Source organism: Lepisosteus oculatus, unplaced genomic scaffold, assembly GCF_040954835.1.
Source record: "Lepisosteus oculatus isolate fLepOcu1 unplaced genomic scaffold, fLepOcu1.hap2 HAP2_SCAFFOLD_113, whole genome shotgun sequence".
Lineage (NCBI taxonomy): Eukaryota > Metazoa > Chordata > Actinopteri > Semionotiformes > Lepisosteidae > Lepisosteus > Lepisosteus oculatus.
This window is the reverse complement of record NW_027167664.1, coordinates 63,394-88,062: the sequence shown is the minus strand read 5'-3', so window position 1 is coordinate 88,062 and position 24,669 is coordinate 63,394. Positions and strand designations below refer to the sequence as shown.

Here is a 24,669-nt window from a genome sequence, read left to right as displayed (position 1 = left end):
AGGAACATCCCATCAGACATCCCATCATATTCACAACGTGAAATCTAGAAAATAATATTACGTAACCAAAATCCGCAATATGGAAACAGAACCTGTGTAATTGTTGATAGATGATGTACTCGTAACATTTTTTCAAGACGAACTACAACATTTAAAAAATGACTTGTATGTACTTGATATCTCTAATCAATCCACGGGTCCCAGCACAAAACGAAAGTAAAACGCATACCGTTTCTCGCTTCTTATTGCTCATAAGTAATTTGACCGTATGAAATGCATAATATAAACCTAGAAACATATACGTGAGCAGTACTTAAGCACTGTAGTATCGGTGTTAAGACATACCTCTCAAATACTGTAAATCAAGTTAAAAATATCTCAAGACCGATTCTGGTCGTAATGAAACCATGCAAGGGAGTTTTTATGTCCGTTGCAGTTCTTTTGCAACATGAATATAATTATATCGTTATTAAATTCTTTAGATACGCGATTCCATATTATATTCCCTTTTAATCAAATTCTAAAAGTATGCTTGTTGACTCCGGTATCACGTTAGTTAAAGACTTCGAAGCTTACAATGTTTAGGGAGAAATGGAATACTGGTGTGTATTTTTTTCTTTAAAGTACCGAGACCAGCCATATACTGTATGTTTATGTTAAGATTTCCCTTCAGTGGTAAAATTAGATATGAATATTCAATACTTAAACGGGCACAGTTAAGACATTAAATATACATATACATATTGTATACAGTACAGTTTGCATACGGTAATATGTTTATGTTACGCGATTAAAAAATAAATAAATAAAACTGGAAGGTCCAGCACCACCATTATGTTTATATGGTTGTTTTTGTTGGTTGGTTGTTATTATGGTTATTAATAATACGATCTATAGTTGAAATCTGAGCCTAAATAAAAAGAAAAAGCAAGTGATTAGGTTTATGAGCAATCTAATTACTTATTCGTTTAAAACGCTATATAAAATAAAGTTTATTATTAATTTGCTGGACAGAGCGGTGAACATTATTATGCATAAGACAAAGATAACGATCCTGATCAGTTTAGAAATCTGTGTACGCTGTAAGGTTTTTACTTCTTAAACTTTTAAAATACACGTTTTGAATAGAAAGAAATCCTCTTCCTGGTAGTGTGTATAGCACGCCAGCACGTCTTTTTTCTTCAATCAGAGGGGTGTCAGATAGTGTCAGCCAATCACCATTCTGCGTTGGGTAGCAACGGGTGACTGTTCTCAGGCGGAAGATGTAAACAGCTTAATGTTCGTGTTAAATATTTTTTTTTTAATTCAATTAAACGGGCACAGTTAAGACATCAAATATACATATACATACTGTATACAGTACAGTTTGCATACGCTAATATGTTTATGTTACGCGATTAAAAAATAAAAAAATAAAAATGAAAAGTCCAACACCAGCTGGATTCGAACACACAACCTGCCAGCTGGTAGTCACGCACCTAGACCAGTAGGCTACAAGACAGCTCGCATGAGCAGGTAGGCAAAACAGCCTTACACAGTCCTGCCGCAGTACACGGATATAATCATACCGTTATTAAATTCTTTAGATACGCGATTCCATATTATATTCCCTTTTAATCAAATTCTAAAAGTATGCTTGTTGACTCCGGTATCACGTTAGTTAAAGACTTCGAAGCTTACAATGTTTAGGGAGAAATGGAATACTGGTGTGTATTTTTTTCTTTAAAGTACCAAGACCAGCCATATACTGTATGTTTACGTTCCAAAATTAATATCGTTTATGGCCTTCACACGCGTTACAGTATGCTCCTATTCTTTTTATGCTCAGCTACTAAGATTTCCCTTCAGTGGTAAAATTCAATATCTACAACGGGCACAGTAAAGGCGTTTACAGTAAGTCTTTCTACGACAGACCAACGGACCACGAGTGCCCCTGTCGGTCAACCAATCACGCACCGCGGTATCGCGTGTCATCTTACCTGCAGTATCTGTACTGCGGTGTCTGTACCACGCACTTTGAATGGCTGCATCTGTACCAGAAGTCCACTAGTATAAGCATTAAGTCGCTGTCACCCCTGTTACAATGTGATTGCTACATATCTTCATTTCTTTGGTTTTTAAGGAGTAAGAGTGCAGGGGGTCTAAATCTGCGATCCAGTGTGTTTAAGTATTTCACAACACTACCTGTAGCCCGTCTGAAAATAAATCCTCATTCTGATTATTGCCCTGGGCATGTACCAATAAATCACTGAGCATATATATATATATCACTGGGTTGAAGCTAGAAACACAGAATAACTGCAAACACATCCTAAATACAGTGTTCCAGCACCTTTGACCTCATCCAGAACGTATCATTTCTTGAAAGGGATTGCTGTCCGAATGCACATCTGAATCCCAAACAGAATCTCTAGTAAAATACGATCATTTGTGAAACAGGCAAATGACTGTCTCAGGGGCCCATTTCTCATTGTCAGACACATGTATGCAATGCTTTCACTGTGCATTGAGCAATAGGGATCAAAAACACCGCAGGTAAGGTTAGAAGTCATGTTCTATGATCATTTCTTTCAGCATTAGGGACTAAATATACTAAACGTATGATGCTAAAATCCTGAAAAAAGGATGTGCTCCATCTTGTCAGTAGATTGGATTCCAAAACTGATTTGGGTCAATATACATTACCTTTGAAGATAAGGTACAGTCTACTGTAGGGAACCATCAACTTAGAAAGCATTGGCCTTCCCTGGGGGTCAGGTAGGTGCAAAAGATAAACCTTTATCCTATCTTTATATTAAGATAAGTGGCCAAGCAGTATTTTTCCAAGTTTCACCAAGCTGATCATGTTGCCATAGTAGACAAAGTTCTATAAAATGTTAAATAACTTTAAAAAAAAGCATCTTGGTCTTTCAGTACTGTACAAGGTGAATTAAACTGTCCCTGGTAATAAAAAGTAATTAGAAGCATCCCAGAAACTTTATCTCTAGAAACATTAGCTGTTTTATATCATGTAATTTAGTGTGATGTTGTCAGAATTCAAGGACATTATCACACACAGAAATTGGTTCAGTTAAATCTAAAAAACACAGCTAAACATGGGTTTAAATGTAAAATAGAAGTCTTACCTCTTGTCAAAAGATTTAATTCAAGAAGCGATGTAATAAATGATTGCTTATGCTTTATAAACAAATCTAATTAAAATAAAAGCTTAAGTTTTGTATTTATCTTGTACCATAGAACATGATTTTCTTTGTATTTCAAGCCCACAAAGTGTCCAAATGACGCACTACATGATATAAGGAAGATTATCGCATGCATATCGGTATTATCTTTCTTATAAAAATGCATTCCTTTCATTACCTTTTACTTTTTAAAATGAACTCAAATTGTGTATAATGTAATAATTTAAGTAGAATAGATTCAGGTAGGAAATATAGAGTCATGATGTTTATGGCTGACATCATTTCACATGGGTGAATTTTAAGCTAAGAAACAAAAACATTTACAATGAAGATACCATTGCTTAATTTTTAATGCCTTTAAAAAATAAATACCTCCTGAGAATAATTTGCCACTCCCAGATCCTTGGTAAGGTACTGTTTGAATCCAATCAGGAGAGGAGCATCCAGGGAGTGCTTTCTATAGAGTCCAGCTTGGGCCACTCTCTTCCGGCCTGCTGATACTTTTTAACTACTCAGGGCCTGTAAGGATATAAAACACCGGTTTAAACATTTTATACCTATAAGACAAATAGAATTTTAGTAAAAAATAGATACATCTGAAAAATAAAAAGTCTTACTGCTGATAGAGTTCTTCAGAGCTCACATCTTCCCCTTCCTTATCCACTTCTGTTTCAGTTTGTAGAGCAGCCTCTGGCATCTCTTCCTCCTGGACAGCGGCCTCTTGCTCAGGGCCGCTGGAATGCAGGTAGATTCTTTTCAACATGCTTTTACATAATATGTTGTAACAATGATTTCAAAAAGAAACTACAGAAGCCTTACAGATTAAAAATATCTCACCTTGTGCTCATTTCCCTCTATTCCCCGTGTTGCAGTGGTGGGATGATGTAAATTACTGCTTCGACACGTAACGGCATTATAATCAAGTGCAGGAGCTGAGGGCTTTAGTTTTGTTTCGTTTTCCATGGCGTTCGTAAGCGCGCAAATCAAAGGCAATTCCTGCGTCTAACACGAATGTAAATGCTTTTGAAAGTGCAGTGTGGTGCAGCTTGTAAAATCCTTGTCCACATTTTTGGTTTGTTGATGTTTTTTTCTGTCTGCCAAAGTTGCATTTTGACATCCGGACGGGGAGACTTTATCATTTGAACGTGAAGCCAGCCTTAAACCCTCTGAGGCGTGTCTGTCTGCCGGCACGTATTTTGTGAAAGGTATTTTTTTTTTAACGGAGAGCGACTTTGAAAACGTTTCCGCAGCCACCTCGTACTCCGTGTTAGATTAAAGGAGGAATGCGGCAGCGGCGAGCTCGCTGTAGTCGTGGCCGAGTGGTTAAGGCGATGGACTCGAAATCCATTGGGGACTCCCCGCGCAGGTTCGAATCCTGCCGACTACGGCGTTTGCCGCACATCGCTTTGTGCCTGCGCTGAAAAGGCGTAGTGCCGCTGCTCCTTTCCTCATGCTATAAAAACGCTAAATCGCTTGTCCCCGCTGCCATGGAAATCAATTCTTCAGGTAACCACACACTTTGTGTTCGCACCTCTGGTGCTCTTCTTATGCCTTTGAAAACCTAATGAATAAAGCTGAAAGAACCGACACAATATGTAGGTGCTCGTAAAGCACGCAGTAAAGAACTGTTAACAGCAAGGGTTTCAGTGGGTTAACTGAGGGAAGGCGTGATCGCTAATTGTTGACTTTGTATTTGGTGTTAGAAACACTCTTACTGTGCATGACGTGCAACAAATGTAGCCACAGAAATTGCATCACGCTTTCATGTATGCTATTGCAGACACCAACGTTGCCTAGATAGAAAACCGAAATAGCCGTGGGTTTGCTTGCTGGTCTGAAGGATCTCTCTTCGAATATCTATCATTTGTCAATGGACGTAAAAGGCGCTGCAATCTCATACGTTCAGAATCAAGCTCGCAGCTGTTGTTCGACTTTATTTCTTGACTAATTACAACTGAGTGTTGCATGAGCAGTTATGTAAACTTGTCTGGTATATTTGAACACAGGTGCCGTTCTTCAATTAAAACTAACAGTACATTGTCAGGGACATTCAGTTCTATAAAAACAAGAGACAGACAAGAGAATATTTCTACCTTTCATGTGGACTACGTGTTGACTTACTGATCGGAATAATTGAAAAGTTCGGGTCATAGCCGATGCAGTGCGTGCTAATTAGAACAACAGCAACGCTGAGCTCTCAGCACCGTACTGAGCCCAGGTGTTTTTCTAAAGCTGTCAGGTGCAGTTCATTTACAGTACGCCCCGTGTCTCAACGGTAGGACGGAGTCAAATACTGCCTCGACACGCAACAGCATTATAATAAACCGCAGGACTTGAGGGCTGTTCTCTTTGAATGTTCCAAGGCATTCGTAAGAGCGTAGGTCAAGGGCCATTCGTGCATCTCCTGTAACTCGAGTAAAAATGCTATTCAAAGTGCAGTGACTGAAATCGTCGTCCACGTCTCCGTTGTTGATTTCTTTCTGTCTAAGAAAGTTCTATTTTCATGTCCGAACGGGGAGACTTTATCATTCCAACTTGAAGCCACCCTTAAGTCCTCTGAGGTGTGTGTCTGCTTACACGTATGGCGTAAAAGGTTTCTTAAACGGAGAGCGAACTTGAAAAAAGTTGCCGCCGCCGCCGCCTCGCACTCCCTGTTCGATTGTAGCAAGAAGCCAACAGCTGGAGTATTTACTGTAATCGTGGCCGAGTGGTTAAGGCAACAAACTTGAAACCTGTTTGGGTTTCCCTGCGCAGGTTCAAATCCTGCCGATTACGGTGTCCTTTGCATTTGCTCTCGTGCGTGCGTGTAAAAGGACCAGCGCTGTTTTGTTTTCGCTGGGACCTTTAACACTCTAAATCGCCTAGACCCACTGCCTTGGAAATCGATTCTTCAGCACCCACGAGTGACGCTTTGCAGCTGGACGCAGGTAACGATGCTTTTCTGCAACGAGCTTTCCAGCTGAATTTTCTCGGTAGCTCTATACTGAACCTGTTCTCCATTGCAACATAGCGGAGGCTCGTCACGTCTATAGCAAGGCTGTGTAGGACCGCATACGCCACAGTGACTTGTACACAGACCACATGAAAGGAAAGCAAAATACACTTTTAAAATTCCAAAGACTCACAAGGTCAGAGGAACAGCGATGACCTGAACAGATCTGTTACAGAAGTCTAGGTTGACCTTTTTAGAGCTGTAATTGCATTTTTGTTTAATAGAAGATCAAATCTACTCGCATGTACCAGCACCTTACAGTTTATTGATGTTAATTCTATTTAAGTAATAAGATTGCTAACGATGTTGGACTTTAGCCGGTGTTTTTTAGAACAAATTGCTTACTCTTCTGTAAGGAATACGCAGTACGTGCCTTTGTCAGTCATTGCTCACCATACCTGTAACTTTCTTATCTAACTCACTTCCTCAAATGGTGAAGGTCCACAAACATAAATTAAAAAAAAAACCCTTGTTGTAGATGAGGTGCACAAAAAAGCAGCCCCTGATAGTGTATAACACATTTATACTATTGCAGAGACACATGTAACATATATATACTGTATATATATATATGAAACAGAAATAGAAACAGAAACAGGAATCGCTTACTCACCTGGAGAATCTCTGTAGGAATATCTAGCATTTATCAATGGAAATAAAAGATGCTTTAATACAGTGCATGTTCAAACTCAAACCCTCAGCTGCTGTTCTTGTTTGTTTTGGGACAAATTGCAACTAAGCATCGCATGAGCCGTTACGTACCCTTATCTGTTAGGGAATTTCAAGGGAGGAGTTAGGTCAGAATGGGTAGGCTGCAAAACAACAAGTAAAGATTTATTCCAAGATGAAACGTTGTGGCGGTTTTCTTATCTTTTCAGCATGGACTAAACTTTTACGTGTTCCTTATATGCTATATATGTATATATTAGCACCAATGTCGTTCTTAAAAACTAACATGAAATTGTCAGGGACATTCAGCTATATACAAAGACGAGACAGACAAAGTAATAATTCTATATTAACGTGGCCTACATATTGACGTAATGATCGAACTAACTGATGTGTTCTGATTCAGATCCCCTGCAGTTCATGCCAATTAGAACAATAGCAATGCTGAGTCCTCCCCACCCTACTGAGCACAAATTCAGCTGCTCTCCAGTTCTGTTCTGCATGTTTTTTCATTGCAATTGAGCTCGGAGCTGGAGATGATCTCCATACAGTTCTGTGTTAACTAGCCCGCACTTGCGTGCTAATTTACGGGTTGTGGCAGATGCTTTTCTATAGTTCATATACATGACGGCATGTAACATGATACCGAGGAACCTGAGAGGTTTAAAAGCCTCACGAGCCAGGCAGGACTCGAACCTACAATCTTCTGATCCAAAGTCAGACGCGTTATCCATTACGCCACTGGCCCATAGAACATGCGCTTGCACTCCACCACAAAGAGCTCTACACTGCTACTAGTAGTACACTTCCCCATCTAAATTTTCACAGCAAGAAACTTGTGTTTCCTACTATTTTTATCAGGTTTAAAATATCATCTCCTTAAAACAGAAAAAGTGTTGGTGTGTCGTGCTGAAATTCTGATTGATTTTGAATTCAAAGAAAAAAGGTTTTCTACCAAAACACCGTGAAATTGTCACATCTTGCAGACAATAGGTGTATTCCATGTTGAAAAGAGAAGAAAGAAAACCATGCAGCCTTTTACAGGTGTGAGGCTTCTTCAGGTGTGAGAAGACCTCACGGTCGAAACGCTGTGTTTCCGTTCTTCTCTTTTCACCATGCAATAAACCTATTACTTGTTCCTTTGCAGCCGAGGCATGCTGACGTAGCTACCCAGCTGAACATCTTGCAGACTCTACAGTACTTCTCTCCTGTAGAAGTAAAGCAGGGCTTGCTGGGTGAGCTTTTGCTCCGGTAAATTAGGTCACGTGTCATATTAAATCACTTCTTCTAAACACAACATTTGCTGGTGCTAGCTTTCCCCATGAAAAGAGACATTTCCCTTACAGTACATGACATATCGTTTTTATTCTATCAATAAGTATAGAAATAAAACAAAAGAAAAAATGTTGTCGCCAAAGAATGCACAGCTCTGTCGCCTTGGGGAGGTGTCAAGGGCATTGAGCTCCTTGGACATGAGAAGTGCCAGATAAATGCCATTTCTCATCATTTCTCTTAGCTTCAGCTCTGCTATTAAATGGGACGGAGGCAACGGGCTCAGAGAGCAGGTTAAGTGCACACCGAACGCAGATGTGTCCAAGTGTCTGTAAAAGCGTGGTGCTCCGCTGGCGCTGTTCCCTAGTGGCTTAAAGTGCCTGCCTAGTAAGCAGGCGATCCTGGGTCTGAATACCAGCGGTGCCTCTCTCCGTGTCTTGTTGTGCCGAATGTCTCATTTCAGACAAACATGTACAGCTTAGTTCAGTTTAATGCAAGAATTCATTTCCTTTCTGGAATAACTTGTTTTTGAAGAAATCCATACAGCTTGTGAAAGATTAAATCCATTTCTTGGTTGTCAGTGGAAAAAGATTGCCGGCTGCAAGAAGCGCAAGTGATTGTTTTCTTTGACCATAAACCTGCAAATGTAGGGCACACAAAAGACTGTCAGACTCTGTGGTGCTGAAAAGTTGGTGGTTCAAGCCCCTCCAGTATGCGTGTCTCAGTTTTTCCAATGTAAACATCATCACCATCGCTAAAGAAGATGGCGCAGAAGGCTCCACAGCCGAAACGTTGTGCTTCTTTTCTTCTCTTTTCAGCATGGAGTAAACCTTTGCTTTATCCTTTGCAGCCTAAGCATGCTGACGCAGCTACCTTTCTCTTAATACGCCTCAATCATTATTCACCAAAACGATCAGCAGAATAAGTCGCCTTTATGGTGATGTCACTCCTCTGCTTCACAAATGTCCTTAGTGACGGGCCATTTCTTTCTGCCATTTTTCCGGAGCGGTTATTGATTGCTCCATCATTTCCCTCTTACTTTCCATCACTAGATTGAAAAAAAAAACAGAAACAGGCTGACAGGACGACAATCAAATTGCAAAAACTCATCAAAGCACTCGATAGAGTATTTGAATCCACAAGTAGCTACGAGCAACTTTGTCCTGGCTTGCATGAAAGTCGGAAAATGTCAAAAAGAAAAAGATGGTGGCTTTTTCATATTCGTTCTTTTATTTTCAGTTCGTTGCTTCTTCTGTCCATTGTCCTCCTGCCTGGCTCTTGACCTGTGACTGTTTGAACGCACACAGTAGACTTTCATGCAGGGGATTTGTCCTGAGCCTCTGTGAAAGACCCACCCACCCCCATAAATAACTGCTCTAGAAACACATGAATGCAAAACTAAACCACAGCTTAAAGAGGAGCTTGTCATGACCGCCAGGCAGTTAAGACCAACTCTTAAGCAATCTAAACAGCACCAGCAGCGGGTGATTATTAACAAACGCCGCCGCACGAGTTAACCCACCTGCACACACTCCACCGTGCGGTACGCAGTGCTATTTTTACCATCTTTACCTGCTTCCCGCTGGTATTGATTCTACTCCTTGAGAGCTCTACCTGGCGTTTTTTCCATTACCTCGTTTATTCTGGATATTGGACTCCCCTTCTGCCTTTTCGACTTTGGACCTCGCCTCTCACCTCGGACTGTTTGCCACCAGTGTTCTCCCTGGATTACGACTTACCTTACGCCTCTTGACCACGAAACAAAGCAAAGCAGAGCAAAACAAAATGAACAAACGAAAACCCTCACGTCCCGCACTTGCATATAACGCCGTTACGTGCCCAAGCGGTATTGTACGTCATCCTAGCACTGCACCCCGGGGCGTACGGTATATGGGAACGAGCACACGCCACGAATCGTCTCAAATCACTCCCTACAGCTGTAAGGCACCTTGAAGCGTGCACCCCCAACATTCTTCTTTGCGCATCTGTGAAAGGTAAACTCTTGAGCAAACTCTGAACCAGCTCTAAGGAAACTAATCCGATTAGACGTTACTTTGACTCATCCTTTAAGGGACCCTTGTTAATTGGAGAAATCAATGATTTTGAATGAATTCTGTATGCGTTAAAAGACAGCTATACACAGAAAACATGCAGGACACTTCTCATGATGTTTCCCGAGCTGAAACACAGTGCGTTTTTCCAAGCCATCTGACAAATGCCCGCCCACTGAAAACTGCAGCAAATCGTGTAAAGACGTTCAACTTTGTAACTACTGCACGCACAGGAAGCAGAATAAATTCCTCTTTTCAAACTGTCAAAGGTTTGCTTTGCGAACACTGCAGGACATCGCACAATCTCTTTTGAACGGGGACAAACGATTTCTTATGGGGCACAGTAAGTACAGACGTTTAAAAAGCTCCACTCATGCCGACGATGCAGCGCATGAAGCGCAACCTAATGTTTGCATTCCTAGAAAATTCCTGTTATTTTTTGATAAATAAAGACAGTCTTGTTTAACAAACAACACACACAACATTTTACATTGTCAATTCAATTCAAATCAATGTATTTCTATATAGCGCATTTCACAACAAGGTTGTCCCAAGGCACTTAACAATGCAAGTTGTTAAGAGCCTTGTGTCTAATATGCCGCCTAGGTTACGTGCTGTCTCTTTGAGGCAAATGTTTAAATCCTCTGAGTTAAGTGCTGAAGTTATAGTAGTCCTATCAGTATTGTTGCCTCCGATCAACAGATCCTCATTTTTCTCAGAATTGAGTAACAAAAAGTTTTCACACATCCAAGTATTTCCTTCCTTAATGCATTTAACTAAACTGATAATAGAAGAGTTGTCGTTTGGTGTAAACAAAATGTTTATTTGAGTGTCATCAGCATATGAATGAAAGTTCATATTATTTTTCATATTATCCTACCTAGCAGCAGCATGTAGAGAGAGAGAGCAATATTGGTCCCAGCACTGATCTTCTGGTACCCCAAATTGAACTGGTGACATTGATGAAGCAGTACAATTATTAGATATTTGAACATAATGAAAACGATGAGTAAAATGTGAAGCAAACCACTGAAGGACGGTTCCAGATAAGCCAACCTCAAACTCAAGCCTGTGTAACAAAACAGAGAGGTCAACCGTGTCAAAGGCAGCTCTAAGATCTAGAAGCACAAGCACTGTTGCATTCCCCACATCAGTAGCTAAGAGAATATCATTTACGACTCTTGTTAATGCAGTTTCAGAAACCAGACTGAAATTTCTCAAGTATATTATTTGAATCCAGATACGATTGACGTTGGGCAACAACTATTGTCCCAAGACTTTTAGATTGAAATGGGACCTTTGAGACAGGCCTGTAGTTGTTAAGAACTTGTGGATCCAAATTTGACTTCTTAAGGAGCGGTCTAACAACCGCTACCTTAAATTGATCAGGTACAACGCCTGACGCAAGCGATGCATTCATCATACTAATTATAGGTCCTGCCAGTCCTTCGAGGGAATCTTTGACTAGCTGAGTGGGGATGGGATCTAGCAAACAGGTGGTTGACTTTGTCTTACGTCTGTGTTCATGAGTCCACCATAAGAAGAAATCTGAACAGGAGTGGTGATCATGCGAGGTCACCATGGAGGAAACCACTGCTCTCCCCCCCAAAAAAACCACCACTGCCCCTCTCAAGTTTGCTAAAGACCACATGGATGTTCCACAGCAACTCCTGGAACAATGTTCTGTGGACAGACGTGACAAAAGTTGAACTTGTTGGTAAATGTGCACAGCGTTATGTTTGGAGATAACAAAACACTGCATACCAACTCCAAATCCTCATCCCACCTGGGAAGCATAGCGGAGGCTGTACGGCTGGGTCATGCAACATGACAAAAACAAAGGAGTACATCAACAACAGAGTGGCTGAAACAGAAGAAATTCCGTATTTTGGGATGGCCAAGTAAGAGTCCTGACCCCAATCCCATTGAAGTGCTGTCGCGTGATCTGAAGCAGGCCGTTCAGCGCAAGACATCCCAAAAATAAACATGAACTGAAACAGTTTTTCATAGAGGAATAGGCCAAAATACCTCCTAACCGCTGCTCAGGTCTGACAAGCCACTACAGAAAGTGGGGGGTTGAGGTTTTTGTCATAAAGGAGGTTCCACTAGCTCCTTAATATAAGGGTTCACGTACTTTTTCCATCAATGACCTTGATTGTTTAAACCATTTGGTCAATAAAGAAACAGCAATGTCAAATGTTGGGCGTGTGTTGTTTGTTAAATCAGACTCTCTTTATTAATTATTATGACTTAGATAAAGATAAGATCACATGTTAGGAGCCATTCATGCAGAAATCCACATCATTCCGAAGGGCTGTTTACAAAAGTTTTTCTCCCAACTGTATGTGAGAGAAAAGCAGAGACGCTCACTGAGTAAGGTGGGGTTGCAGCTTTGCAAATCAAAAGGACATTTGTACGCTCAAAATGGGACAGGAGCACCCCAGATGGGACTCGAACCCACAATCCCTGGCTTAGGAGGCCAGTGCCTTATCCATTAGGCCACTGGAGCACACTGGGTGGGGTCGATCACGCTGATGAAGAGCCAGTTTTTTTTTTCCTTTGCTTTTTCAAAGGGATCCCCAAAATTAGGAAAGTTAGGCAGCAGAAGGTTTACTGTGACCTGAGAAGGACCGGCATCCAATCACGGTGGTACACACACACACACTCTCACTCATCTGAGCTACACGGCTACCAAGATGATCTCAGGTGCGCCGAGCTGGTACGGAACATATTGAACTGATCGCGGCGAATTGTCTCTCAGACAGGCTTTTCACCTCTGAGCTCCCTGACTGACAGTAATCAGCTAGGTAGTGAAACAGTCAGCTGCTTCTAAGCCTTAAACAGCTGCATCTCGGCGCTTCCACAGAGAGATGATTTGAAAGCCAAACATCGCCCATTGGGAACACCTTACTATCACTAGTTTAAGAGACTCTTAAGGTCTTGCAGAGGTGCCTGTCTAATAGCATGCGCTTTGCAAGCTATAGGTGTTTAGGCTGAGGCAGAATGCCTGTTAACAAAATGTTTTTCTAAAGGGGCCTCGCACTCTTTTCCAAGCAATGGTCACCATCCCTACCGAGTGTCACAATGTAGTCATGTCCTAGGACATCACCTGTTAGTCTCCATTTGTCTGCCACCAACACTTTAGGTTACGGGGTCACGACCGCACCCCGGAGACCAGAGGAGCCGTTGGCGTTCTGGCGGCGCAGATTGGGCTGAAGGTGGGGCGCTTGAATCTCGCTGTTGGAGGCCGTCTGAAACTGACCCAAGCCTTTCCCTTGAATTAAATGTAAATAAGAAATGAACCCCAGATGCACATGGAATCAATCACGTGTTTCCTTTGAGCCGTTTCAGAGACTGCTCCAGAGTTTACCTTGCACAGATGCGCAAAGATTAATGATGGGGGTGCACGCTTCCAGGCGTCTTACAACTGTAGGGACTGATTAGAGACAATTCGTAGCTTGTGCTCATTTCCCTCTATTCCACGTGTTGCAGTGGTAGGATGACGTAAATTACTGCTTCGACACGTAACGGCATTATAATCAAGTGCAGGAGCTGAGGGCTTTAGTTTTGTTTCGTTTTCCATGGCGTTCGTAAGCGCGCAAATCAAAGGCAATTCCTGCGTCTAACACGAACGTAAATGCTTTTGAAAGTGCAGTGTGGTGCAGCTTGTAAGATCCTTGTCCACATTTGTGGTTTGTTGATGTTTGTTCTGTCTGCCAAAGTTGCATTTTGACATCCGGACGGGGGGACTTTAGCAAATGATACATTTGGCACAACCAGACACGGAGAGAGGCACAGCTGGTATTCAGACCCAGGATCGCCTGCTTACTAGGCAGGCACTTTAAGCCACTAGGGAGCACCGCACTTTTACAGACACTTGGACACATCTGCGCTCGGTGTGCACTTAACATAATCTCTGAGCCCGTTGCCTCTTTCCCATTTAATAGCAGAACTGACGCCAAGAGAAATGATGAGAAATGGCATTTATCTGGCACTTCTCATGTCCAAGGAGCTCAATGCTCTTGACACCTCCCCAAGGCGACAGAGCTGTGCATTCTTTGGCGACAACATTTTTTCTTTTGTTTTATTTCTATACTTATTGATAGAAAAAAAACGATATGTCATGTACTGTAAGGGAAATGTCTCTTTTCATGGGGAAAGCTAGCACCAGCAAATGTTGTGTTTAGAAGAAGTGATTTAACATGACACGTGACCTAACATACCGGAGCAAAAGCTCACCCAGCAAGCCCTGCTTTACTTCTACAGGAGAGAAGTAGAGTCTGCAAGATGTTCAGCTGGGTAGCTATGTCAGCATGCCTCGGCTGCAAAGGAACAAGTAATAGGTTTATTGCATGCTGAAAAGAGAAGAAAGGAAACACAACGTTTCGGCCGTGAGGTCTTCTCACACCTGAAGAAGCCTCACAATTGTAAAAGGTTCCATGGTTTTCTTTCTTCTCTTTTCAACATGGAATACACTTATTGTCTGCAAGATGTGACAATTTCACGGTGTTTTGGAAGAAAACCTTTTTTCTTTGAATTCAAAATCAATCGGAATTTCAGCACGACACATCAACACTTTTTCTGTTTTAAGGAGATGATATTTTAAACCTGATAAAAATAGTAGGAAACACAAGTTTCTTGCTGTGAAAATTTAGATGGGGAAGTGTACTACTGGTAGCAGTGTAGAGCTCTCTGTGGTGGAGTACAAGCGCCTGTTCTACGGGCCAGTGGCGTAATGGATAACGCGTCTGACTTCGGATCAGAAGATTGTAGGTTTGAGTCCTGCCTGGCTCGTGAGGCTTTTAAACCTCTCAGGTTCCTCGGTAACAGGTTGCCGTCATGTATATGAACTATAGAAAAGCATTTGCCACAACCCGTAAATTAGCACGCAAGTGCGGGCTAGTTAACACAGAACTGTATGGAGATCATCTCCAGCTCTGAGCTCAATTGCAATGAAAAAACATGCAGAACAGAACTGGAGAGCAGCTGAATTTGTGCTCAGTAGGGTTGGGAGGACTCAGCATTGCTATTGTTCTAAGTGGCATGAACTGCAGGGGATCTGAATCAGAACATGTCAGTTAGTTCGATCATTGCGTCAATATGTAGGCCACGTTAATATAGAATTATTACTTTGTCTGTCTCGTCTTTGTATATAGCTGAATGTCCCTGACAATTTCATGTTAGTTTTTAAGAACGACATTGGTGCTAATATATACATATATAGCATATAAGGAACACGTAAAAGTTTAGTCCATGCTGAAAAGATAAGAAAACCGCCACAACGTTTCATCTTGGAATAAATCTTTACTTGTTGTTTTGCAGCCTACCCATTCTGACCTAACTCCTCCCTTGAAATTCCCTAACAGATAAGGGTACGTAACGGCTCATGCGATGCTTAGTTGCAATTTGTCCCAAAACAAACAAGAACAGCAGCTGAGGGTTTGAGTTTGAACATGCACTGTATTAAAGCAGCTTTTATTTCCATTGATAAATGCTAGATATTCCTACAGAGATTCTCCAGGTGAGTAAGCGATTCCTGTTTCTGTTTCTATTTCTGTTTCATATATATATACAGTATATATATATGTTACATGTGTCTCTGCAATAGTATAAATGTGTTATACACTATCAGGGGCTGCTTTTTTGTGCACCTCATCTACAACAAGGGTTTTTTTTTTAATTTATGTTTGTGGACCTTCACCATTTGAGGAAGTGAGTTAGATAAGAAAGTTACAGGTATGGTGAGCAATGACTGACAAAGGCACGTACTGCGTATTCCTTACAGAAGTGTAAGCAATTTGTTCTAAAAAACACCGGCTAAAGTCCAACATCGTTAGCAATCTTATTACTTAAACAGAATTAACATCAATAAACTGTAAGGTGCTGGTACATGCGAGTAGATTTGATCTTCTATTAAACAAAAATGCCATTACAGCTCTAAAAAGGTCAACCTGGACTTCTGTAACAGATCTGTTCAGGTCATCGCTGTTCCTCTGACCTTGTGAGTCTTTGGAATTTTAAAAGTGTATTTTGCTTTCCTTTCATGTGGTCTGTGTACAAGTCACTGTGGCGTATGCGCTCCTACACAGCCTTGCTATAGACGTGACGAGCCTCCGCTATGTTGCAATGGAGAACAGGTTCAGTACGGAGCTGCCGAGAAAATTCAGCTGGAAAGCTCGTTGCAGAAAAGCATCGTTATCTGTGTCCAGCGGCAAAGCGTCCTTTGTGGGTGCTGAAGAATCGATTTCACAGGCTGCGGGTCCAGGCGATTTAGAGTGTTAAAGGTCCCAGTGAAAACGAAACGGCACTGGTCCTTTTACACTCACGCACGCAACCAAATGCAAAGGACGCCGTAGTCGGCAGGATTTGAACCTGCGCGGGGAGACCCCAACGGATTTCAAGTCCGTCACCTTAACCACTCGGCCACGACTACAGCGAGCACCGCGGCCGCTGCCTTTTTGCTACAATCGAACAGGGAGTGCGAGGCGGCGGCGGCGGAGGCAACTTTTTTCAAGTTCGCTCTCCGTTTAAGAAGCCTTTTACGCCATACGTGCAAGCACACACACACACCTCAGAGGACTTAAGGGTGGCTTCAAGTTGGAATGATAAAGTCTCCCCGTTCGGACATGAAAACAGAACGTTCTTAGACAGAAAGCAATCAACAACGGAGACATGTGGATGACGATTTCAGTCACTGCACTTTGAATAGCATTTTTACTCCAGTTACAGGAGATGCACCAATGGCCCTTGACCTACGCTCTTACCAATGCCTTGAACATTCAAACAAAACAGCCCTCAAGTCCTGCGGTTTAATATAACGCTGTTACGTGTCGAGGCAGTATTTGACTCTGTCCTACCGTTGAGACACGGGGTGTATATGGAAACGAACACATGCTACGGATCGTCTCTAATCAGTCCCTACAGTTGGAAGGCTCCTTGAAGCGTGCACCCCCATCATTCATCTTTGCACATCTGTGAAAGGTAGACTCTTGAGCAATGTTTGAGCCAGCTCTAAGGCAACTAGTGCTATTGGACAGACACCTCTGGAAGATCCTAAGAGTCTCTTAACACCACTTCCAGCAGCAAGCTTAATTGTTCGCTGGAGGTCTCCCACCCAGGTACTGACCAGGCAAAGAATCACCAGTACATTGAATGTGGAAGTTAATCCTGAAATCCAATTACATATCTCAAGGTAAGACAAATCCATAAGAACATGTCTTAGTATTACTTCGTTTACATTAGTATGGCACTGAGATGGTGCTCCTCTTTAAGCTGTGGTTTACAGATGCAGCCATTCAAAACAAGCGGGCGATAACGCAATATTTTGCGGTGCGCTTTACTCAGTCTACCACGACTTACCGTAAATTCTCCTATAGTACCGCAATTAAAATAATAGTATCCGGAATTTCCACAAGGTGGAGCTAATAAAGCTCAACCTCTCATGTTTGAGCTGTCGCCATCAAAGTCTTTAATGAAGATATTACTAATAGTATTAATAATGAATGACCTTGGACAAGCTGTAAACTCAAAGTAGTGCCCTGGTCCACATTCTTTTTTTCATTGACCGTCTTTGTAAAAGTAACACCACAGCATTTCGCAATCACGCATTTGTTTCCAATCATGCAAAGTACAGTAATTTTTGAGAATCTCCGATTCACCATGCCTTTCACATGCTCATAAAAGAGATTGATTTAGGAACATAAACATATTACTGTATGCAAACTGTACTGTATACAGTATGTATATGTACATGTATATTTAATGTCTTTACTGTGCCCGTTTAAGCATTGAATATTTATATGGAATTTTACCACTGAAGGGAAATCTTAGTACCTGAGCATAAAAAGAATAGGAGCATACTGTAACACGTGTGAAGGCCATAAACGATATTAATTTTGGAACTTAAACATACAGTATATGGCTGGTCTCGGTACTTTAAAGAAAACATACACACCAGTATTGCATTTCTCCCTAAACATTTTAAGCATCGAAGTCTTTAACTAACGTGATACTGGAGTCAACAAGCTCCGGTACAAGAATTTGATTAAAAGGGAATATAATATGGAATCGTGTATTTAAAGAAATTAATAACGATATAATTATACTCATGTACCGCAACACAAGAATTGTTACATAATGTTTTGTAGGGCTTTTTCGACACACTTTGTGTGACCTTGCTGGTGGTGCTGTGGGTTAGCTTCCTGACTCCTACATCACATGTTGTGTGTTTGAATCCTGCTGGAGCTGTTTTTTTTTTAATAAACATTTTTTTAAAAAAATACAATGTTTCCCTGGCTCAGAGATTAAATAAAACTTCACTCGCACCAAACAAATTTATATTTCTAATTATCACAACATGATCAAATTTAAGTCATTTTAATAACAATGAATAGTCACCTAGGCGTTACAATATAAACATTTATATTGATTTAAATATATAAATAAAGCTGATACTGTTTAGACTTTTAATTATTTAAAACTGTATTACAGCAGCACAATGCACAATGCAACGTAATAATAATAATAATAATAATAATAATATTCATAATAATAATAATCATAATAATAATTGCTTACATTTATATAGCGCTTTTCTGGACACTCCACTCAAAGTGCTTTACAGGCAATGGGGACTCCCCACCAATGTGCAGCATCCACACATAAATCGCTATCTTTGTCTTCCGTGTAATAATGTTCACCTCTCTGTCCAGCAATTTAACAATAGTAATAATAATGAACTTTATTGTATATGGCGCCTTAAAAGCTGGCTCCTCAAAGCGCTTTACAGGATAAAAACAATAACAACAATACTGTTAGGCTGGGCAAACGATTTTTTTTAAAGAAATACAAAATGAGATATAATGATGTGTTCCGGCTTAGACATTAATGAAGAGCATAACACGTGGGTGGCCAGCGGGAGTGCTGGCTGTGACGGATTAAACCGGTTTCACAGGTATTTTCACAGTAGAAGGGGACCAGATTTCCAGCGAAAGACACCTTCCCCCCTCAAAAACCAAGGAAGTACAGTACTTACTAGTTAAGAAAGCTAGGCTCCTCAACGAAATCGCTTTAACATGCTAATGCGATGGTGTAACAGTCCGGGCGTGGCAAGCTTCTAATGTCAACCCGACTATGGCGAATGGAACCCTTCTTTTATTGGAAGAAAATGAACATATTCTAGTCCTAAATGAATTAATAGCAAACATGGTTTACATAAAAGACATTTTTCCAAGAAAGTTTAGCCTTTGTCACTAATGAAACCACTAAATAAAGACATAAATAAAGAAATCCCCTGGAGCAACATTCACAGGTTAGACAGGAGGTTCAGCTGGATGCTGAGACTACTGCGCTGTGGACACACCTGATCCCAGATGCTGATTCCCTCTGCTGTGACCCAGGGAACCTGCAGTCAGGTAACATTATTTCTCACAACTACCAGGTAGTGAGTGAGATTGACCTGATTGTTCCTGCCTCAACGGCAGGGTTGCCAATACACCCAGTCCCCCAGAAGGGACAGGGAATGAAAGCCGAGTCGGTTTTCTTACAGCCACCAGCTCAGTTTGTCAGTCTGAGTCTGACCAACAGTGGTTCAGCACCAACCACTGGAGCTGGATGGGCAAGCCACCTGACTGTTAGTGCAGAACATGGAAAAGGGGGGTGTCAGAATCCCCGCCTGCACTGACATGGGCCTGGTGGGTGATGGTGAGTTCAAAGACAGTGAACTAGCTATCCCAGTGCTGGGGCAGCTCCCTGAACCCCTAGAGAGGGAAGGGGGGAGCGAGCAGGTGTCCTACACCCACGCCCAGCGAACGATTGTAAACATGCCGATAGAGGGATTCCTCAATCAGGAAGTGTGCAGGGTGGACCTGAACAGTGAGAATGGAGTAACAATCCCAGATCCCTCAGGTGCTCCAGATGACCACTAAGCCAAGGGTCAGGCATGCTCCACCGCTGCACCACCCCCTGCAGGGTTCCTAGAGCACAGGCATGAACAAATCGAAAAAGCAGATGTCCTGGAAATGGAGGAGCAGCATCAGCAGCTGCGTCAGATCTCCTCAGATTTCCAGGATGTTGGTGCCCAAGATGCCATATGGCATACTGAGAAAGAGACCATGTACATGCTGCGCCAACTTAGAAAGGCAACAGTCACTCAGAAGGAGATGACTGGGATCAGCCACCCGAAAAGACTTTTGGGAGGACTGATTGCTGCCGCCACTGTTGTGTGTTTGCTATTTCTGATAGGTTTGCGTGCTACTGGCCCCAAGGAGGCCATAGTACAGCATGGTAACTTGACACTGTACGGTCTGGAACCAGACAACATAAGACCAAACTTGAGGTCGTGGATGCCTTCAGGTGCCACACTATTGAATTGGATAGAAATCCAAGAAACAGTAAGCCCTCAGGAGGTACAGGTAGTTAGTTTGCTTTAATGGAACAAACCTCCAAACCACCCTGGCAGGTGCCCAACACAGGTGTCATGGTTCATCAGGGGGGCTGGAAACATTATTGTAACACTGCTGCTGGGAAGCTGGATCATGACTGACAATGTACTCTGAATGCTGTACTCTTACATCAAGATGTACTCCGGGTAGCACGAATGAGTCAAAGGTAGCATTTCAAAAGAAAGGAAGTTACCTCTTCCCCAAATATCTGCCTACAGAGGTATCAGATACTGACAGTGAACTTCCTGATTTGTAATGCCTAGACTGAGATGATGTCTCCTACCGTGTTTATACATACTCCAGATGTTTTTCATCCTGTTTGTTCCCAATGCTGGTTCCGGTATGAATTCTCGAGGAGAAATGTGGACATTTAAGGTTAATGTTCTAATGACAGGGGACATCACTTAACTCTGTTTTGTTTTGAAGGCAACAACGTCTCAGGACCTCGTGACCTTCAAAAAGGGGGGATATGTAGAGGCAATGCTTGTTAATAAGACAGAAATAAGTGTTGCTGTGCTTTCCCAAATGAGGCCCCATCTCTCTCTTCATCTCTGTGGTGCAGCCACAGAGAAACTATTCATGCAGGCTGATTTAAAGATGTTTTCTTTTGATAAGGGACAGCTCCCAAATGGGGATGCACTTAGCTAAGCCTGGCTATCATGATCAATGGTGTAGCGGCAAGGCTTAATAATAATGCAGAATTAAGTGTTTCTGAGCTTCCCAAATGAGGCCCCATTTCTCTGTTCATCTCTGTGGTGCAGCCACAGAGAAACCATTCATGCAAGATGTTTTCTTTTGATAAGGACAGCTCCCACAGGGGGATGCACTTAGCTAAGCCTGGCTATCATGATCAATGGTCACCCATTGGCGCCTATCTGTCTAGGGAGTGCCAGTTGGACATCTGGACTACATTACTAAGTGTCAGGACTAAGTGACTCATACCTCACCTTGATCAACCAATCAGGGACTGGTAGGGCCGAGTAACCCACGTGGGACTCTGATGCCCATGGAACTTTCAGCCAATCAATGAGCTGAAGTTCCTCCAGGTAAAAACAGGCAACACAGAGAGCCTGATAGATTCAATAAGATTCAGATTCAGAAAGGGAGATTCAACAAGATTCAGTAAGATTCTGGAGAGGATTCTGTAGACTGTTCAAAAGGGAATTCAAAGGAGAATTCCAGGGCAGGACGGCCCAGGAGCAGAAGGCTCCCAAGGGCAGGACATTCTCGCAGCGCGCCTCCTGACCATCCTGAGACTCAGCCCGGACAACCACGGAACGGCCAGTGTGTCCGAGTGCCAGAACTTTCCTTTGTTCTAAGAGTCTAGAGTGGAGGTTGCCAGAGAGTAACCAGCAGCAGGCCTCGTGAACAGGTCGGAACTGTGGACAGCTGAATCACTATTCAGAACTAGCTCTTCATCAGGAACGAACCGGTCCTCTTCCTGACTTGCTGGGACCCACAGTCATCTTTTCTCCTGTGCACAAACTTTGCTAGTTAAAGCCAACAGTGAGCATCAGCAGCGCACCGTCGCAAGCCGCACAGCACAGCCTGGCATGGAGCCAGAGAGCGCGGATTGGACAGCAACAGCCTGCAACTGTTTCTTTGTGCCCGCAGGAGATCTGAATCCCCAAAGATTGGATGAGTATTCAACTTCAATGCATTACAGCTCGAGAATTCAATTGTTATCCCAACCAGTTGATATCAATTTAATTCCTAAGAGTTATGTACTTGTTTGAGTATCTAATGTAGAAGTTGTAACCAAGTTCACTTTACGAAACGGTCTTAATGAATGATATACTGAACGTATGTCCTCTTGATATGTGTAACACTTTGTAACTGATTGAATATATACCTTTTGTATTCTGATAACCCTGTCGATAAGATCTGTTAGGTTTATAGGCATATTCTATGTATTAATAAATGTATCCTCGTGTATTAGTACCTGTGTGTGTGCGTTGTTTGAGTTATGTCGCATGGTTGGATTCTAAAGCCATCAAAAGAATCAACTTTGTGATTTACTGCTACAATTAATAATTGTCTCAGTAAATGCCCAAACCCTACAGAACTGGTGCCTTCAGAGAGCCACTATGATTACATATTTGGCGTCCCTGAACCGGTTTTCCCTACATTTATTTGGCGTCCCTGGCACGGGCATGGCAAGACTGAAATGAGTCAACCAAGCGGAATAATTCAATATAAAACGCCGCGGGTTTCATACACGACAATACAGTGTGCTGAAAGCCGAAAGAAAAAGTTCCCCTTGCTCTTTAAGCAGTGCTTGATTGTTTTGTGATCTTTTGCGATCTACCGGGTTGATTGCATACTTGATCTTGTGGTTTTCTGTGGTAAAACTGTGATTTCGTACTTAAAAGTAATACTCTTTAAGTTTAACGATGGTTGCTAAAAGGTCTGAATTCGAGTCGCTATTAAGCACTCTCTCTAGCAGCGACAGGTCTGACCACGATCTCTTCCATATCTCCGTCAGCGGAGAAGCTAGGATAAATCTCCATTCTCTGAGAGAGCTAGCGAAGGACATAGAGAGATTTGACCCGGCAGTGTCAGAGAATAATATCGAGAGTTATATTCAGGACCTCAGGTATAACCTGCAGTACCTGCCAAACGCCACAGAACAGGAGAAAGTGTTTCTGGTCAGGAAAACTACCAGCAGAGCTGTACATGAGTGGATGGCTAGGCAGATGAAAGAAGTCTGTAATGACTTTGAGCAGCTATGTCAAGCACTTATCGAAGAATACAGTGCGTTTATTGACCCGACTGCTGCGATAGCCGCCGCTCTTAACATTAAGCACGAGAGAGCAGAGTCCCCTCGCGAATATTACGAGAGACTTAGACGAACTTATTTTGCAGGGCGAAATGATGAGGGTTGCGAAGAGAACACACATTTCAAGGGTTTATTCATTGTGAATCTCCACCCGTCAGTCAGAAAGATGATCTTAATGCATACAAATGCACAGACCATGAAAATAACTGATATTAAGAGATTCGTGCAGAAAGCCTGGGAGTATGATGTCCAAAGTCGCTCTGAGCAAAAAGCTGTTAAAGCGACTGTGTTCGCCGTCAGAGCCAGCAGGGTTAATTCCCTCCTGCTCGAAGGAGCACAGGCTCCTGAGCTGGCTAAGCCCTGTTCCAAAGCTGGCACACAGGACCGCACCCAGCGTCCTAAGTGCCATGAGAACACCGGGGGAGGGAAAGGGCTAGAAAAAGCTGAACAAAAGGATTCAGTAGCCGCCCGCCTGGCCAGGCTTGAACAAGCTTTATTAGGACAGGGACAACCGCTCCCCAAGGCTGCCGGAAGCGTGAATGAGCTGATACTCTCCATTGGAGGAGGCGGAGACCCGCCCCCTCTCCCTCCCTCAGTCTATCTGATTGAGCGGAAGGGTTCCTGCCTGGATGAGGTCAGCCACTCCCAAGTGAGTGCTGACTCCACCCCTGAAGTCACAGAGCAGGCAGTAAAACACAGAGGAAAAGCAGGAAGCTTTTACCTCAAGGCTGCCATGGGAGATGTCTTACACAGTGAGACACTGATTGACACTGAGGTTGAAAGGTGTTTGATGTCACACGGCAAGCTCAAAAGGGTTGAAAAAGAAAAGGGCATGCGACTCAGAGAGGAACCTTTGGTGGATCGCCAGAAAGGCAAAGTGTGGAAACAGGTCAAGGCTCCTAAGCCTTCTGTACAGAAGGAAAGGGGGGCCAAGAGGCAGACTGTGCTCACACAGTGCCCACCGAACACAGAAGCCTATGTGGAGATTCCTTCTGTTCCCTCTGGACAAGAAATAAAAATATTTCCTTGTTCCCCGGAAATACAGGGAAGTCGTGTCCCGGCTGAGGTCACAACAGCCTCCCTGCCACAGGAGCGGTGCTCCAAGCAGCCGCCTGATCCACCAGGTAAAGCACACACCTTTTACGTCCCTAAAGAGGAGCAGATCTCCCCACCTGGCGATGAAAAGGAGCTTTCCCTGTGCACCCTGGCATCCAAGAGGGGTCAGGACCACCACCCTGCAGTGGTGGAAGGGATCCAGATGGCAGGAGAGCAGGTTGGTGAT

The 24,669-nt window shown here is 42.6% G+C and overlaps 5 non-coding genes across 5 annotated transcripts; 2 read left to right on the top strand and 3 right to left on the bottom strand.

Annotated features, from left to right (window-relative positions):
* The first annotated feature begins 4,487 nt into the window (after positions 1-4,487).
* trnas-cga (transfer RNA serine (anticodon CGA)) lies at positions 4,488-4,569 on the top strand. Its single transcript has one exon. It is a non-coding gene; the product is annotated as a tRNA-Ser (tRNA).
* A 2,949-nt stretch (positions 4,570-7,518) lies between these two features.
* On the bottom strand, positions 7,519-7,591 carry trnaq-uug (transfer RNA glutamine (anticodon UUG)). The gene has a single exon. It is a non-coding gene; the product is annotated as a tRNA-Gln (tRNA).
* Positions 7,592-12,602: 5,011 nt separating this feature from the next.
* On the bottom strand, positions 12,603-12,675 carry trnar-ccu (transfer RNA arginine (anticodon CCU)). Its single transcript has one exon. It is a non-coding gene; the product is annotated as a tRNA-Arg (tRNA).
* Positions 12,676-14,887: 2,212 nt separating this feature from the next.
* trnar-ucg (transfer RNA arginine (anticodon UCG)) lies at positions 14,888-14,960 on the top strand. The gene has a single exon. It is a non-coding gene; the product is annotated as a tRNA-Arg (tRNA).
* Positions 14,961-16,517: 1,557 nt separating this feature from the next.
* Positions 16,518-16,599, bottom strand: trnas-uga (transfer RNA serine (anticodon UGA)). Its single transcript has one exon. It is a non-coding gene; the product is annotated as a tRNA-Ser (tRNA).
* Positions 16,600-24,669: the final 8,070 nt, after the last annotated feature.